The 17,068-nt window shown below is 38.9% G+C and overlaps 1 protein-coding gene across 2 annotated transcripts in view; it reads left to right on the top strand.

Moving 5' to 3' along the window:
* Positions 1–1,405: 1,405 nt before the first annotated feature.
* Positions 1,406–17,068, top strand: part of PPFIBP2 (PPFIA binding protein 2) — a 104,573-nt gene continuing 88,910 nt past the window's right edge. Inside the window, exon 1 of one of the 2 annotated variants that reach the window (XM_050711007.1) lies at positions 1,406–1,575. The gene's annotated coding sequence lies outside the window, so the exon portion shown is untranslated. Of the gene's footprint in view, positions 1,576–1,870; positions 2,092–17,068 lie in introns of those variants that run through there. The other variant, XM_050711008.1, reaches the window with a different exon arrangement.

The raw sequence follows: 17,068 nt of genomic DNA, 5'->3' as shown, positions 1-17,068 counted from the left end.
GGATTCTTGCCAATTTTAATTATTCTTTAGCATGTTCAGAGATGTTTCAAAGGCATTCTACTTCCCATTTTCTCTCTTCCCCACCTTGGGCATGTTCGCTCTGTCACTGAGGTCCAATTCTTTATTTGGAATATCTGGTATGTGATTCATAGTCTTGATCTTGTGCAGAAGTTTAAGAGAAAACTAAAATCATACACAACTCTTCACAAGGTCAGAGTGTACTGGTAACAGGAAAGAAAATACCTTAATGTTTCAACATTTACAAATACAAGGCAAGCTTACACTAGCCAAAAGGGAATTCTAAAATTGAGCATAATCATTATATGTAATTACACTTAAAAATCATGCATATTAAATAAGCTTAGACTATATAGATGGAAGTCAGCAACACCACAGAGGTAAGAGCAAACTGTGGTGGTTGAAATACAGCTGCTCCACAAATAGTCAAAGGTGTGTGTTTTAATTACATTACTTGCGTTACAAGTACTCCAAACTCTTTATCTCTCTTTCTGCTAAATGTTTACTGTTGTTTAGTCAACTCCCTGGAAAACTGACATAATCAGAAGTACTCAGCAGATGGATGCTGTGAAAGAGCTGTGTCAGTATCACATGTGGGGTAAAAACAAGGCAACACAAAACTTGCTGGACTTTGGGTACTTCACTGATCCAAAGTGACCAGTAAACCAACAATGAGCAAAACGTATGGAACTTTTCATGTTACTAGAAGAAGCCTGGAAGCTCTACAGACAGAAGACCCGTACCTTTTGATTGTGAGTCTGTTCTATGTGTTGCTTCCTTAGATGCTTTCTGTACTAGAGATTTTTGCAATCATAAACGTAGCATTAGAGAACCTTTTTAGAAGTAGAGTCAAAAGAAATATGACTTAAAACACCATATCAGTATAAACGGTCTGTGCTATTTTACTGATAAAGCATTTCTGATATTAAACCTAAGCATTAAAATATGTGATTTTTATATTTGTGGAGAGAGAGCATTGGTTTTCTCAGTTAATATCGTAAGGCTTTTGTTAACCTAGAAGCCCTTGAGATGTAAGGATACACACCACAGAGATGCCTGGTGGAGCAGTTTAGAGCTCTGAACTTCCAAACAACTATTATATCTCGAGTAATTACGGAAGAAATCAAACTCGGCAAGCCGGGGCGTGGGGACAGGTCGCTCGCACCGAGGCTCACGGCAGGGCCGGTAACACCCGGCTTCAGCGACGAGCTGAGGGGAAGGCTGCAGGCGGGGGCAGCCCCCACAGGGCACGGCGCTGAGGGGAACCGGGGCACGCACCTGCCGGCCGGCTCCTCGCCGCCTCAGAGCCCCCGTCAGCGCCCTCCTCCCCCCTCCTTCCCCCCCCCCCGCCCGCCGGGCCCGTCACGTGGGGGCGGCCGCCGCCGCTCCCGGCCCCGCAGCCGGCTCCGAGGGGGCCGTCCGCGCCGCGTCCCTCGTGCCCGTGAGGCGAGCGCCAAAGGCCCCCCAACGGGCAGCCGCCGTGTGGCGCACCTGGTGCCGCCGAGGGGCGCAGCCTGCCGCGGGGGACCCAGCCCGGCCGCCGCCGCCGTGGTGCAGGTCGGTCCCCGCGGGCGGGCGGCGCGAGCCGGGTGCCGCGGGGGTGGCGGCGGGGCGCCGGGCAGGGGGGCGGCTTCTGGGGGCACCGCGGCTGGGTTGTAAAGGGGACCCCCCGCGAACGCCTGTTGCTTCTCCTCGGACGTATATTTGTTAACGCTGTTAGGACGCCGCGCTCTTGAGAAGGCTTTTAAATAGACGCGGCTCCTGTAGGGTAGATGTTTATCCTCGCGAAGTTCTGAAACTTGAGCTCCGCTAGCAGGTAAATAAATGAAGTGTTTTATCGACAGAGCAGTTGGTCGGGAAGCTGCTGTCAGCAGTGACACCCAGGTGCAGCCGAGGTCTGCGAGGTAGAAGCGAGGCGCTCCCCCTCTCGCCCCGGCCTTTAATGGAAAAAAGTAAAAGAAAAGAGGTGTGTTCGTGGGGGAGACAAGGCGGCTGAGAGGTTATTCGGGAAGGAGCGGCCAGGAGGTGAAGGCGGTTGTTCTGTGCTGTTCTACCAGTGCAGAGAGAAAGGCGGTAAGAGCGTGAGGAGATGCCAACTGCTCCCCAGCTTCATGGCTCAGCACTCGTGTTTTTGTGCTACTATGGTAAAAATATCCCCCTTAGCATCTGTGGGAATGATAAGTGATTGTGTGTTTCTGTGTCTGAGCATTTGTTCAGTTTTGGGGGGGCAACATAAGACGTCGAAGTACTAGTTTGGTCGCATCTGACTGTATGTGGGTGAAGTGTAATATGTGCCTTTGAAGATTTGCATGCACAACACGCGATATTTCTGTGGTCATAAATGTCTTCTCCAACATAATTATTTTAACTGCAGGGGTTTGGCAGGATAGGGAATAGTGAGGGGCACTCCTCTGTGTGACTTCTGTTTTTTTAAACAGGAAGTAGCGCTGTGTGAACAGGTGCACATAGCACGAGGGGCTTCGTTCTGAAACTTGTGTGGAAATGTGGAAAGAGTAGATGGGGAAGTGAAGAAGGCTGAATCTCGGCTTTCCAAATGTACCTATTTACTTTGCTTGTGTTCCTGACTTTGATTTGGCTCTGCTGTACTAACATCCTTGTATCTTCCTAATGGAGAAACGCTTGGAGTAGAACTTATCATACCAGACAAGGGAAAGGACAAATTGCGATAAGCCTGAACAAGCATGGATTGTTTTTAAGTGATATGGTTTTACCCTCCATTTGCTAATATTCCCAGTTTGAAGCAATGGGAAGGGCCTCTTGAACCTAAAGGAAACCCAGTGTAAGTTAGAGTAGAAAAAGAGCTCAGAGGAACCTTAGGGTTGTCTTCTGGACAAGTATGGTTTGTTGCCAGAATAGGGGAGAGAGAGAGAAATGATGTCAAGTCCCCAGATATGGGACTTAAGCTGAGGGATAGCTCAAGACTAATCTTGGCACTGACAGCTGATGTTTATGTCTGCTGTTGACATACATGATACGCCTGTAACTGTTTCACATTAGCAATAGCCTCACTTCTTAAAACTTAAATGCTTTATTTATCCATGCTAGGTAGTAATCAACAGGCTTGGCAAAATAGCATTTTATCTGTCATACATCTGGGACTCTGCCCTATGGGAAACATCAAATTAAAAGGAGGGGGCAGAAACTGGTTAATCTCCTGTCTGGCTGAAGCATGGCTGGAATTGGGCTGGGAGCATTGTTCCCTGGTTCCTAGTTCCCTTGCCACTTTTATCTTCTGTCTCAGGAACTTGAGGAGTTAGAGGAATGGTGGCAGAGGACACTGTTGGTACCATCTTATTTCAGTCCAGCTACGCCAGCCATATCATATGCTAGAAACAAGGAGGGCAAGAAGGAGGTAGAGAAGGAATGAGTAGAGCTTTCTGGGTTCTTGAATCAGTTCTTCTTCCTGTCCAGTGTGTGTTGAAGGAGAAACTGACGCAGGGCAAAAGAGTGGTCTCTGCCTCCTTTATGTCCTTTCCTCTATCATGTTTCTGTTGCACTGAAGTCTCTCTTACTTTAGACCATCAGTGCAGGCTGTAAGGCAACATAATGTGACTTTATGTGGCACAGTGTGTTTGAATGGGTGATGGGAAGAGAACAGATGGAGAAGTGAAAACCTTAAGAACCACCTTTTCTGAACACTTAGTTAGGGTCAGCAACAAGGGGGAAAGCAGAGGATATGGTGCTGTGAGTACAAAAGAGAGGAAAATGAAAAAGAACTAAATATGGCCCTCCTTTTCTTTTTTTTTTTTTTCTCCTGTGCAGCTCTGCTTCTAGCCTTCATTTACCTAACTTGTTTCCAGTTTTCCCTCTCTCTTTAACAAAACAAAAACAAAACAAAACAACAGAATCTAAAGCACTCATCCCTAGACACACCTCTCACTCTTATTAAACTATTCAGAGACAGGCCAGAAACTTAGTTCACTTTCTCCACAGCTAGGGTCAAAAGTGTTTTAAATTGCCTTTTAGCTCAAACAAATGAGGGCCTTGACCTGGTAAGGTTAGCAAAAGTATAGGCTATAGGTAATGCAGAGCCTCAGTGGGCTCTTGCTTTAGATGTTTGTAATATAATTCAGAGGATTTATTGTATATCAAAGTAGAGAAATGATGCATAAGGAAATGTGTTTTGTAATAATGATCACTCAGTATAGATCCAAACATTATCATTCAATGTGCTATGCCAAGCACGGCTTTTCTGCATTTTCCAGAAATATTGATAGTGTAGAAATGGTAGTGCAGCAAAACATGACACCATTTATGGCAGTAGATGAGAAACCTTCAAAAGGCATATTTCTGTTAGGGAGGTTGTATTGTTCTAATCTGTAGAGGTGTTTATCATTTATATTTGCCACCTCATCCTCAGAGTTCAGTGAATTCAACTTCTTAAGTTATAATCTCCAAATTCTCATAAGCTACTGAATAAAGTTTAGGCAGCAATGGCTGGCCTTGGAGGCACACTTGATCAGTTACCAGAGTTCAGTAGATGGGTGTGAAATCATTTAGCACGGGTAACTTGATCCCTTGAAAATTGTCAAGTTTAAGCCACAATCCAATTCTCTAAATTTTCTCCAGTTTGCTCTTGTATTTTCTGTGCTATCAACTCACCATTACTTTGAAGAGCTGAAGAAACTGGGACTCACACCCCACCTACTCCTCAGGACAGTTTGTTCTTTAACACTGTCTAAGCACCAGCTTTGAGATGGATTTGATAAACTGTGATGGCTTGAGTTCCTTCCTGCCACCCCTTTGTACAGCACAGTATTTTCTGGTTCTTTTGGTTTTAAATGCATGCACATTAACCAACAAACTAAAGCTACTTTCTGCAGCTAAGTGCCTGTGCTTATATGTTTTAGCAGGATGTTTTTATTGCAAGTCTCTTGTGGCCTTGTAACATTACAGTTACCTGTTTTGTTTCCCTGCCTCTCCAGGTGCTTATTTGCTATAAACCCCAAGTGCTATTTCCCAATAGTACTTTTCTCTTATTTGGCAATTCATTGATGTGGAGAACAAAGAATTTAAATTACGAATATAATTCCTTTTTGAAAGAAACATACAAAGTTAATCTTAATGGCACAGTTGCCCGTGTAGGTCAATTTGTGTATTTTGTTTATACTGTGAGTCTGCCAAGTTACAGCGCAGTGTTTTAAAGGACTGTATGCATGACCTGGATTTTAAACTCCACTTTGATCACCTGTAAAGCAAGATTGTTATGAATATTTTGTAGTTCACTAGTATTTCTGGAAGACCTGTGACCCCAAGATGCTGAGTATTTTCATACTGATCAAAGAGAAAAAATACTCCTGTAGGTATCTTCACATGCATAAGACAGTCCTGACACATAGTTTTCCTGTTTAGTTTCCTGAATTTATCAAAAAATAACATAATTTCCATTTTTAGGGTGCATCTTTCAGCGTAATCTTTGAGAGAGTGCTATTCTTATCTCTGATGGAGAATTAATCCATTTCTATGGACCCAGTGCTCTCCCACTCTGAAATTTTTCTTAGCTTTCTTGCTGGAAGTGTGAGTCAGTTTATCTACTAAATAGGTCCCTAAATGTACTGATCCTAGATTAGTTTCCTGCCTTTATAGTTGTAATGTAACGTATCCTAAAAGAAATCAATTAGGGAAGGGTTTCCAAATTAGTTCTTTACCAGATGATCAGCAAGCTAATGGGGAGCCATTCATGTTTTCCTCAAGTCTCTGTTTGTGATATATAAAATATATTCTTACTTTATATTTATTTTATATCCATATAAAAATATATGTTCATCTGTTTAGCTGGATTATCCAGGTAAAACCTCAAGTAACTAAAGATCAAAGTTGAGGATTGAATACAGGGGAAAATAGAGTCCTTCCTGGTTTAGAGAGAAGAAAAGATATGAAACCCAATGGTAACCAGGTAGTATGTGGCAGATGTCATGCCTGGAATGGCAAATGATAGATCTGACTTTCAGAAAGGTACAATAACAGAGTGTGAACTGCTGATTGTATGAGAGCTCTTTTGCATATCACCTAAGGACATGGTGCTAAGTTGATGATGGTTTCCTGAAGCAGATGTGAATTTGAAGAAACCAAATCAGCAGGCCTGGTTTTCCTTCAGCAAAGTCTAACATTAGGCTTGAGGGGTGAAATGAATTGGAGGACTCAAATTTAAAATATGTTGAATGGCAAGAGGAAGATGAGTCCAAAGCCTTGTTTGGTTACATGTAGTTGCTTATCAAATGCTGAATGTGAGTCTTGTTTTCTTCAGAGCAACAATGTGAGGTGTATGAATATTCAGAGAATGATTCACTTGCTGGCCATGTCTTCATACTCTGAAATCAACAGATTGTATGTCAGTTAATTACTAAAAATAAATCTAAGCTGCTGAATTCCAATCTGGATGTCACGCGCAGACAGTATGGCAAATGAAGTTTTACTTCATCCCCTTCTGAAAACAAACCTGATTATTTTCCACATTCAGAGGTGATTTAGCTGGGGATGCCTTCTTGTTTCTGTCTGTACTGTTCATACAAAAAGATTTTTTTTTTCCTGTTCGCACTATTTACTACCCGAAGTTTATTTCAGAAGTCATAGTTTCACAAGGGAAAATATTTGTTGAAGTGTCCCTTTAACATAGTAAATGATATTTTTATTCCACTACATGCAATGCAGTTGGTAGCATCTGTTTTAATAATGCATAATCAGAACGTCTTAATTTAATGACATTACAGTAAAATTTATGAATGTGTTTCTGTGTTGATAAACTAAGGCATGTAATATGGTCAGCTCCCAAACTTGATGTTTCAATATTCTGATGTTTCACTACATGGGGTGGGGGAATCTCTACCAAAGACCTTATTTAGGAAGTTGGATTTACCTCTATAGATAAGAAACCATCATAAACCATCCTGGGAAACAATGTTCATGCATTTCACAGGGATGAATTCACTGTGCCTAGTATTAGGGAGGTGATGTATTACATCATTCTTGCTTAAGACTTCTCCATCTTTTTCTTAAAATGTATTATCCCTTTGCAGTTCATAATTAAATTTCTGTTAAATCATCTTTGTATGATACTTGGAGTGCCTTGGTGGCACTCCAGCTAATGTTAACCTGTATACTATTAAAAGTAAGCTCTTGGCAGTTGAAGTAGGTGATCCTCAGAGATGCCTTCCAACTTCAATTATTCTGTGACTCAGTTATTCTGTGATAACACTCCCACATGCTTCATAAAACTGTTCTCATTAGGTATAAGTGCAGGTCTTCACAATGCAGCTAACCTTCAGCTTTTACCTGAAATTTCATGTTAAGTCTGTTCCTTTCTTTCATGCAGAAGACGTCTTTATTTCTTTATTTCAAGTTTTTATGTCCAACCTGAAGTATGAAACTGGGCTTTGGCTTATTTCTGATTGTAGCCTCTCTGTATGCTTTGCAGTGAGGGTATAAATGAAAAACCACATAAGCATGAGTCATTTTCCAGTGTTCTTACCAGCACTGCCTAAACAGTTTCACTGGCAGATTTATGGTCACTCAGATCAGCAGAAAAAAATGGCCAGATCCTGAGATGTGTTCAGGGCATGTATTAACAATTGCAGAAGCAGTGAGATTGTAGGAAATGTGGAAGGAGCTTTAACCCATGTACTCAGACAAGGACCCCGGCTGCCCTTGTTAACTCCACATTAAATGTACTTGCTATATACACACACACGTGTGCACATGTAACCCTAGCTGGACTTAAGATACATTTATAATTTTCAAATATTATGTAAGTATATATGCGTAAGCACAATGTTTGTTTTAAGCTCTTTTGTAGTACAGATAGCTGTAATAATTGTTTCAAGAAGGGAAGAAGAACAAATATTAAATATTTGGAGCAACTTATATGGACCAGAAACACAGTCTGGCTGCAAAATATCAATGAAAGAAAGATATGTGTTAATTGCATCTGAAAAAAAAAATCCAAATGAGTTAAGTGAATAGCTTTCTTTTCCTGAAAATAGTCTTACTTCTTTTTCTAACAAAAAGCATATATATGCAAAGTGTATTAGTGTTAGTGCAGATTATAGTAAACCTGAAAATGTCAATCATAAATGTTACAAGTGATCAGTTAAATGGTTTGAAATGGTACATATTGTCTCTTGGATTGAAATGTTCTTCAGTGTGGGAAGCTGAGTGTATCCGAAGGAGTAATTTTACCTGAAACCGAAAAGACCAACTTACGGCCTGATCTGGCAAACTTCAGTTGTGCAAAAGGAAAATCATGGTAGAATCTTTTGTTACTAGAAGAAAGGAGAGCTGTTATAACAAGCTTTTGTGCAAGAAGATCTGTTCTGGCCTGCTCTGCAGAACATCTTGTAGTATGTCATGAAAAATACTTAGTAGTCCGCAGTCATTACTCACTGATGCTTTGTCCAGTGCCTACCGCATTTCAAAACAGTTGTAAGTTAGGAGAAGGACTAGAAAACTGTTGCAAGAAATGTGGTCTGACTCTGTTTTGCTTTGATTGTATTCTTCATTTTAATTAGGAAATCTGTTAGCATCTTCAGTTTAGTGAGTAGATTGTGAAGCCTAGCTGATTCTTGCTTCACAAACTTATTTATAAAAGGACAGACTGTGGAAAAGGGTAGAGAGGTGTGTCTTTATGTTCAGAACAAATGATTTTGTACAAGAGGGAAATTTGTGCACTAGAATGAATTTGGTTTGGATTCACCAGTTATTTTTGATTTAATCAAAGGTTATGATTATCTAAGGACTAAATGAGAATAATGGGACTAGCAGCTGCTCGCTTCCTTTGAAACTCAGGTTAGGGTACTCAAAAACAGAGCTTCCATATTAGTAGAGACTGATAAAACTGACATGCTAGGTAGGCTTCATTTTAAAGTGAGTGTCTTTTATTTGCTTTTCCTAAATGAAGTAAACAAAACTGTTCCTGTCATGGAGCATATCTGTCCCTTATTAGTGTCCCTTATCTATAACAGCTAGTAGAGAAGAAATAATTTCCTCGCGACAGAGCAATAGTTTGGTGTTCCTTAACATGACCACATGTGGACTCTTTTTTTGTTTCTTTTTTTTTTTCCCCTCGTACCCCAGAATAAAAGTGACTTGAATATTTACACCTGGAGTCTTTGAAGACCACTGAAACAGCACGGACTATATCTCTTTTACATGTAAGAGCAAATCAAAATTTACTTACAGATTTAGTATAAAAATATAAAGTTGTCATGATTACTGATACGGCAGCAGACTTAGATCCAATTTCTGCACAATGAAATAAACTGTGTCTGAAGAAACAGAACTCTTAGTAAGTCATCCTTCTACTTCAGAAGAGAAAGGGAAATCAATTTCTCCCAATGGTAATTTTTAATAATTCAATCTTTTTTCTATTGTTTTTTTCATTATGATTTTTATGCACTGTCACTTGATAGAATCACAAAATGGCTTGGGTTGGAGGGGACCTTAAAACCCGTCCAATTCCAGCCCCCTGCCACGGGCATGGACACCTTCCACCAGACCAGATTGCCCAGGGCCCCATCCAACCTGGCCTTGAACACCTCCAGGGATGGGACATCCACAGCTTTTTTTGGCAACCTGTGCGAAGGCCTCACCACCCTCTGAGTAAAGAATTTCCTCCTAACGTCTAGGGCATCGTAGGGCATATCATCATCCCTTCTCATTTAGTTTAAAACCTTTCCCCATTGTCCTATCATTATCTGCCTGAGTAAAAAGTTGTTCTCCATCTTTTTTATAAGCCCCCTTTAAGTATTCACTTGGCCACAGATGCAAGAAACATCTGAGGAATTTTTCATAAAGACAAATCAACTGGTAGCTGTTAGGGATTAAAGGCCTTTGCAAGCTGACTAGTCTGAAATCTTTTAATGTTGTGGTTGTTTTAATAAATAGATCCCTATAAACGTATTGTTATCAAACACGATTCAGTTATTACCTCAAGAAACTCCACAGGTTTATTCACAATAGGACCAAATATGAGTAATAAGCCTTTCAAACAGTTCTAAAGAATTGCTCAGAGTCTTAAGTAGCCTGTTTCTGAAGGGAGACAGGATATGTAAAAGCCTGACACGAAGTATCCCCTTAGGTGTCATTGCTGCTTGGGACTGTGCTTTTCTGGCCTTGCTACAGTGACACTCAGACCCTTTAAAGTAAGAAAATAGTTCTGTTTCGTTTGTCTTCTATGTCATTACAAAGGTTTTATTTCAGAGACAGTAAAATTTGACTAACTTTATAACAACGTGTTGCTTTGGGTACTGTTGTACTCTAGCATTTGCCTTAACAATTGCAATTTTTCTGTTTATTCCAACCATATGAAAGAATTCCTGTTTGGAATGGAAGTAACACAGTAGCACAAATTTTAGGCTACAGTTTTATTTACTTTAGCAAATACTTTTTTATTGTTCACATTTAAGGAATTAATTAAAACATTTATCTGAAAATTAATCTAGATAAATCCTATGTGTGTTCATTATAATGGTTGAATTCCTATTTTTTTCATGCCGTAGGAATAATAAAAATTCAGTGTGAAAGGAGAACAAAAGGGATCTTATATATATATCATTGATGAATCATTATGCTGACAGTATCCTGAACTTTGGATATAAATATGTGTATTAAAGAAGGGAAGAATACTACATTCATAAATGGTTCTGTTTCTAGGTCCAGCTATTGCATTCCATTTGTGTTGAGAAAGGCATTTTTTGATTTGCAACACTTCCAAAAGCTTTCTGAATGAAGTGTAAGCAAGCCTGTAAGACAAAATTACTAAACTAGAATATGTTAGCTTTGAAGATCGATACGTTGAACCAATTTTACTGTCTCTTTCTGAAAATGAAATATATACTTTTTAAGTTAAAAAAAAAATAAGCATTCCTATGCATAGATCTGTAGCTATACATTTTCCTACTTTTTTGTTTAGTCCTACATATCTTGCATATTTTTATAAGGAAGAATTTAAACTGATTTCACCTACCTTTGATAACATGAACATGTTTCCATGTCAAATCATTTTACATTTGTGTGGAACTGAGGGAGGAATAAATGCCTTGAAATGCTTCCTGGATGCAGCATGATGGGCTTCATCATTGGTAAGAACTTGAGAATGCCTGGCATGATTGATAATAAAAAGTGCTATATATAACAGTGGACATCCAGATTCTCCTTCATATCCTGTTCCATCGGATGTATCTATTTTGTGGAAGCAGCAGGCTGGGCACTTCAGAACTCTGTTGTAAGCTATAAAAAGATGACACCAAGTACTGAAAACTGGATATGCGGTTACCTGGAGCTTACTTGTTTCAGCTGTGATGACAGAGCAGGAACAGTAACAGCTTGCATAGATGAAAGTGAAATAGAAAAGCTGGGCACTTGCGTGGGTTTTCAGTGTTGTGATACTGCTAAGATCCTTTCCTAGCTAAACATACTTTCCAGTAAGCAAATACAGCTTCTCCACAGAACAGGTCATTGAGGAGACCTACATAGCTGGTCAGATGTTCATTATGGGCTGCTGCCTGGTTTCAGGGGTTGCTCAAACTGTCTCTAGTGATCTTGGTATTTCTGTTTCTTCTAGAGTCTGCTGAGTAAACAGGAATAAAGGCTGACACTTTTTTCTTGCCACCTTTAATAATGTTTCTTCAGCTGGGAGGTATTACAATTTTCTCTGACCTATTTGAAGCTTAAAAATATTGCATATTGCTTTTAGATGTCAAGTTACTGATTTATCTGTCATGCAATATTGCTTCACTCTAGAATGCTTTCTCTCATAATTGGAAAATTATGTTAATACATTAAGTATGGAAAATCAATGCGACAGGGGAATATATTATTCTCATTTAGAAATCAGTTGTGGCATAATGTCTCATACAGCTACTTACTTACCCACTGGCCAGTTCTGCAAGAATTAAGGCGTCCCGTATTCAGAGTAGAGGAAGAATAAAATAAAAAACGTGTGTCATTTTAGATCAGGATTTAACTTGCCATGAAGAGTTTCTTGCTTCTTGGTTATACATATTCGTTAGTCAGAGAGAGGAAGAACTTGAAGGCAACTTTTTCCTTTTCATTAATCAATGTGTTCATTAATCTTCAGGAAAGAACTGATATTAAAAAGTTCTCTTTGTAAGCACAAAATTGACACAGCCATAGAATTTGTAATTTCAATGATGTGCTGAGTAATGTGGGATATGGTCCTTTTCATAGTGACCCATTTGTTGTTCCTAGTATGAATGTTTTTAATCCAAGCAGAATCGCTTATATTGTTTGCTGGTTCTAGCAGAAATATGTTTTTTTTCTTTCTTACTTTGTTTCCCACAGTCACTTTCCTCAAAATAGCTACTGAATCTTAAATTTACACAGTACTTGATACTGTTCAGTTCCTGTCAGCATGTTTGTGTTCACAGATGCAGGGTGGGTCATGTTAAACCACCTAAATTGCTGCACAAAATGTTTCATAGAGCGGAATAATGCTGATATAAAATTAAATTTTACAAAATCAAAAAGCTGTCTCTTTAGTATTCGTTTTAAAGCTTTATGTCTAGAGCCGACTTTAGACTTGACAAAAGTTTTTGTTTTCACATTGATAAAGCTGAGGAAAAATCAGAACAGAGCTTTGTAACCTGAGTAACCCAAGGGTAGATCTTTTCATTTTGAGAAATATTCAGAAGTTGAGTTGTATCTGTGTTGGACATGTTGTCTATGTTTCTTTGTGTGGTCTAGCCTGAACCTGAGCTTTTTATCTAAAAAATAAATAAAATTAAATTAAAAAAAAAAAAACTTTGGATGAAATTTCTTTCTTTGATTGCAGGAAATTAATTTTCCAGCATGTTAACCCTCCTGTTTGTTCTGTTTTTTCCACAACGCAAGGGAATCTCACATCTTGTGTATCTCACTGTCCACTGGCGTCCTCTACCAGTCCTCTCCTACTTTAGTGTCTGTCCATTTTAAGGAATGCTTAGCACTCTCCATTCTTTTAATGCTTCAAAGTGAGGTTATTTCTGTAAGGATTCATTGCTCATACTCAATTGCATGGTATGGATTGGTTTTCTTCTGCGGAGAGACTTGCTAGATAATGACTCTTCAACTAAGCATGTTGTAGGAGAGAAAGTGGAAGAGGGCTGGGAAGAGACTAGGAGATAGTGGCATGAAAAAGTGAGTGGTGATTAACCACTTTTTTTTTTATACTGTACGAGCATTCACTGAAAAAATATTCAAAAAGGATGCAAAAAGAAATCAGATAAATTCACAGAGGATGGGGTCCTTCAACATCTATGAAATGTGATGGTTCCTATGTAGTCTGTGATTCAGCAAGTCTCATGTTTGCTGGTTATTGGGAAAGGTAGAGCAGGAGGATGATGACTCTGCACCTCTGTTGCCCTGAACATCTTTAGGGACAGAGCACTGGGCCAGGCCGGCTTTTAGTCTCAGCCAGCACGGCTGTTCTTACGGTGTTGTAGTGTTCCAAAAATACACAACCATTCTCTGCCTCTGACTCATATGATTTTGATGGATACCTGTCTTGATTACAGTACAAACAATAATAAATACAAGTTTAAGCAGTAGGATCAAGGACTGTACAGGTCCAGATGACTGAGGAGTGTTTGGTCTTTGTTGGCAAAGCAGCTGATTTTTAGAATGATTGTCAGAGCACATCATGGAAATGGACAGTGTGGGCTGATTTGAAAATCAAGCCTCCTTACAGTTTTTTGAGATACCAGATCTTCTGGCCCTGCTTTAGCACTAGCCTTCAACAAAACGTTTTCAGACGAATGTTCCAAATGGCACCTACGTCAGTTACAGTACAGTTAATGCAAAATCTCTGTTTCACAGTGCTCTTACTTCTGTAGCCCTAGTGAGATTTATGAACATGCATTTAATTGATTAATAAAATTAGTTGTTGTTAAGACTGCTTGTTCTGTTGATTTGGTTCCATAAGAGCCTAGTGGGCAAGAATTTCCATTTACAAAGTGTAGTGAAATGCAGGAAGGCAAACAAAACTTGAACACTAGCATCAGAGCTAGGCTGAGAAGCCTCTGCTCCAGGGAAATTTGAAAAGGCCTGAGAAATATTATGAGCCATAATAATGTTCCAGATTTCCAAGGTTTAAAGGTTTGTGGTTTTGTGAGTTTTTTTTTTTTTTTTTTTTTTTGGGGGGGGGAGTGTTTGTTTTTTTGTTTGTTTGTTGTTTTTTTCCAGCAGCATAGTTTATTTGAAATTTTAGGATTTCTGTATTTTGAACCTTTTTGTTAATCACCTATACCTAATCTCTCTCAGTTTCTGTCAAGAAACTGATTATTATGTGATTCACTGATTATTGTGTGTTTCAGTCTAAGGAAAAGAGTTTTAGTGCATGAATTGTCTACTTCTCTTGCAATTTCTCACCTTTTGATATACTAGAGCATGACTTTACTTGCACTGAATCATTCACTGTATCATTCTCAGCTTAAGGTTTCCAAGTCTTGCACGCTTTTCTGGTTTTGTTTCTTTTTTGGGGGGTGTAAGACAGGGGGTTTCCCAGAGATGGGGTCTGGAGTTAAATAACTTACACAAGACTTAATTGAAATATTGACCTTCATGGAAGGAAATTGGAAGCTGTGACCTTGAGACCAGTGAATACATGAGTGCAGAAGGGAAAGAAAAAAAAAATTTACTTTAAATGTCGGAATTTGGGGTGTCTGATTTATTTTTTTTTTTAATTGCAGCATTTCATAACTAAATGTGAACTGTAGTACCAAGTCTGACTTTTGCATGCCATTCATCTCTGCATTTATTTTAAGACAAGAAAAGTTCATGTTTTGGTTCAGAAACTTTCATGTATTTTACCAGCTAATGCTTTACTCAGCTGAAGGTTGAATTGAAAGCTTTTATTCGTTGTGTTGTTTTAAAATAAAAATAAATAAATTAACAAGGTAGAAATTTGAACTAGTTAGATGACAACTGAAATAAAATAATTAGCCTCTTCATTTAATACAGTAACTAATATCGAATGCAATTTTTGCTCTAAGACTTGCAAATTCAAAAGCTACAAAATTTCCTTTGATACTGTGTATATCAGAGATAAAGCTTAAAATGTCTGATAAATTAAAATTAAATTATAGTATTCTTTAAGCTTTTATGAAAAATGTTTTTTTTTTTATTTAAAAAAAATGTATGACTGAAAGGCTTCCTACAGTTGACAAACTGCTATAGGGAGGTGCTGAAGAAACTCCACTTTGCACATGCCATTCTGTCAGCATCAGCTTTTATATGTAAGGATGAGACGTTGCACAAACATGAGTCAGGAAATTCAGTTATGGTACCAATAGCAACTGTAACTTAATATCCATGGGTCCTGTGGAGGAGGTACTGTGAGGTGATTTGTGTTCTCCAAGGATCACGAAGTATCAGCTCAAGCAGTTACAAGATACTTGTGTACGTTCTTTTTTCCTTTTTTTGTTGTTGTTGTTTTTTCTTTCGACTAGATACAGTGTTTAAATTCAGGCTCTGATTAGCAAATTTAGTGGGTTTATTGTTGAAAACAGACATTTGGCTTGTGACTTTGCTAAATCATAATGCAGTAAATTTAGCAGTGTTTTGTTCCCTTTATATCTTTATATTTAATTATTTAGCATAATACATTTAGAATTGGTGTAGTTCTTACTGCTTGTCGTAGCTTTTCTCAACAGCACACAACATGGTGGTTTTACAGTGTCTGCCTGCCTAAGTTAGTTTAGCACATTTACCTTATGAACTAACTTAGCTCATTTCTATCATGGAGGTATTACACTAGTATGCTTGGCCAAGGGATGTCTCTTCATTGAAGGACACCCAGCAACATGTTGAACAGAGACCTTCCTAGTTCTCTTCTACCACTGACCTGGAATGGTTCAGTTTCAGGTCTCTGTGCAAGTTTGGCAAATCTACATTTCTGTCTTAGAGCTTTGCCCCTGCACCCTCCACACCCACACCCCCTTGGTCGACCCTTTACACTCTTTAGCTGAAAAAAAAAGTCTTTATTCTTTCCCATTTTTGTTATTCTATAAAAAAATCTTTAGTCTTGTTTTTATTTATTACATAAAGGGTAATAAATGAAGGAAGGGTTCAATTTACCCTTCCGCCTATTCCAATGAAGCAGATGAAGGGAAAATAGAGCAGGTAGTGTCTATATTAACAAATATAAATTAAATTTAACCTATAATCAGATGAACATAATTTCTGGGTGGATAGTCCCAGAGGATGCTGTATAAGTAGTGTTCCTTAGGCAGTCATTCTAGTGATCATCAGAAATTCTTCTATTCCCAGCAGCTGGGGATGGTTATTTAGGACTAAGGATTAATTTAATTAGAAAGGCATGCTGGGTTTTAGAAGGCCAGGATCCAGATATGTGTTTATGACTTCTGTATTTGATGGTGTCATAAGAACTCCTGAGCAAGGTAGGAGAGATGAATCGTCAATTGCAAGTTTGTAGGATAAGTGGCTACAGACTGCCTGTGGCTGGGGGAGAAGCAAGGTGGGAAATGGCGCAAGTGGAAACTGCACATTTGCTCATTCCAGCTCAGGAGTCTTCTTGCAGCTGAAAAACGCGCGGAGGACTCCTGAGGCTTAGCCAAGCCACTTGATCTTTCATTATGCCATTAAGTACAAAGCAATGTGATATTTGAATTTGAATCATTGAAACAGTTTACAAACGTGTATTTATTCATCCCAGGGAAAAAATATGGTGGTATGTAATTATTAGCTATGTCTTCTAAATGCAAGAGGTACTGGAAGGCTACCCAAAGCATTGATATTAAGTCAAGGTCTGGATTTCAAGACTTCTTGGCAAAAACCTCACCTCACTCCATAACTGATAACATTGGCGACTTTGTTATCAGGAGCAAACTTGGAAAAACATCATACTTAAGAGTTGCCTAAATGTTCACATTCTATTGTCTGAACAGCTGCTGGTTCGAGGCAGCCATGAAAAAATCAGATTTAATTAAGGCTTTTCATAATTGTGAATACATCTTTTAAACATTATGTTCTTTTTGGACACAGTAAGCTGTAGTTTTGCATACGGGAACTGGGGTAA

This window comes from Cygnus atratus, chromosome 5 (genome assembly GCF_013377495.2).
Source record: "Cygnus atratus isolate AKBS03 ecotype Queensland, Australia chromosome 5, CAtr_DNAZoo_HiC_assembly, whole genome shotgun sequence".
Classification (NCBI taxonomy): Eukaryota; Metazoa; Chordata; class Aves; order Anseriformes; family Anatidae; genus Cygnus; species Cygnus atratus.
Note: the sequence above shows the minus strand (reverse complement) of the source record. Positions and strands in the feature narration are given on the sequence as shown.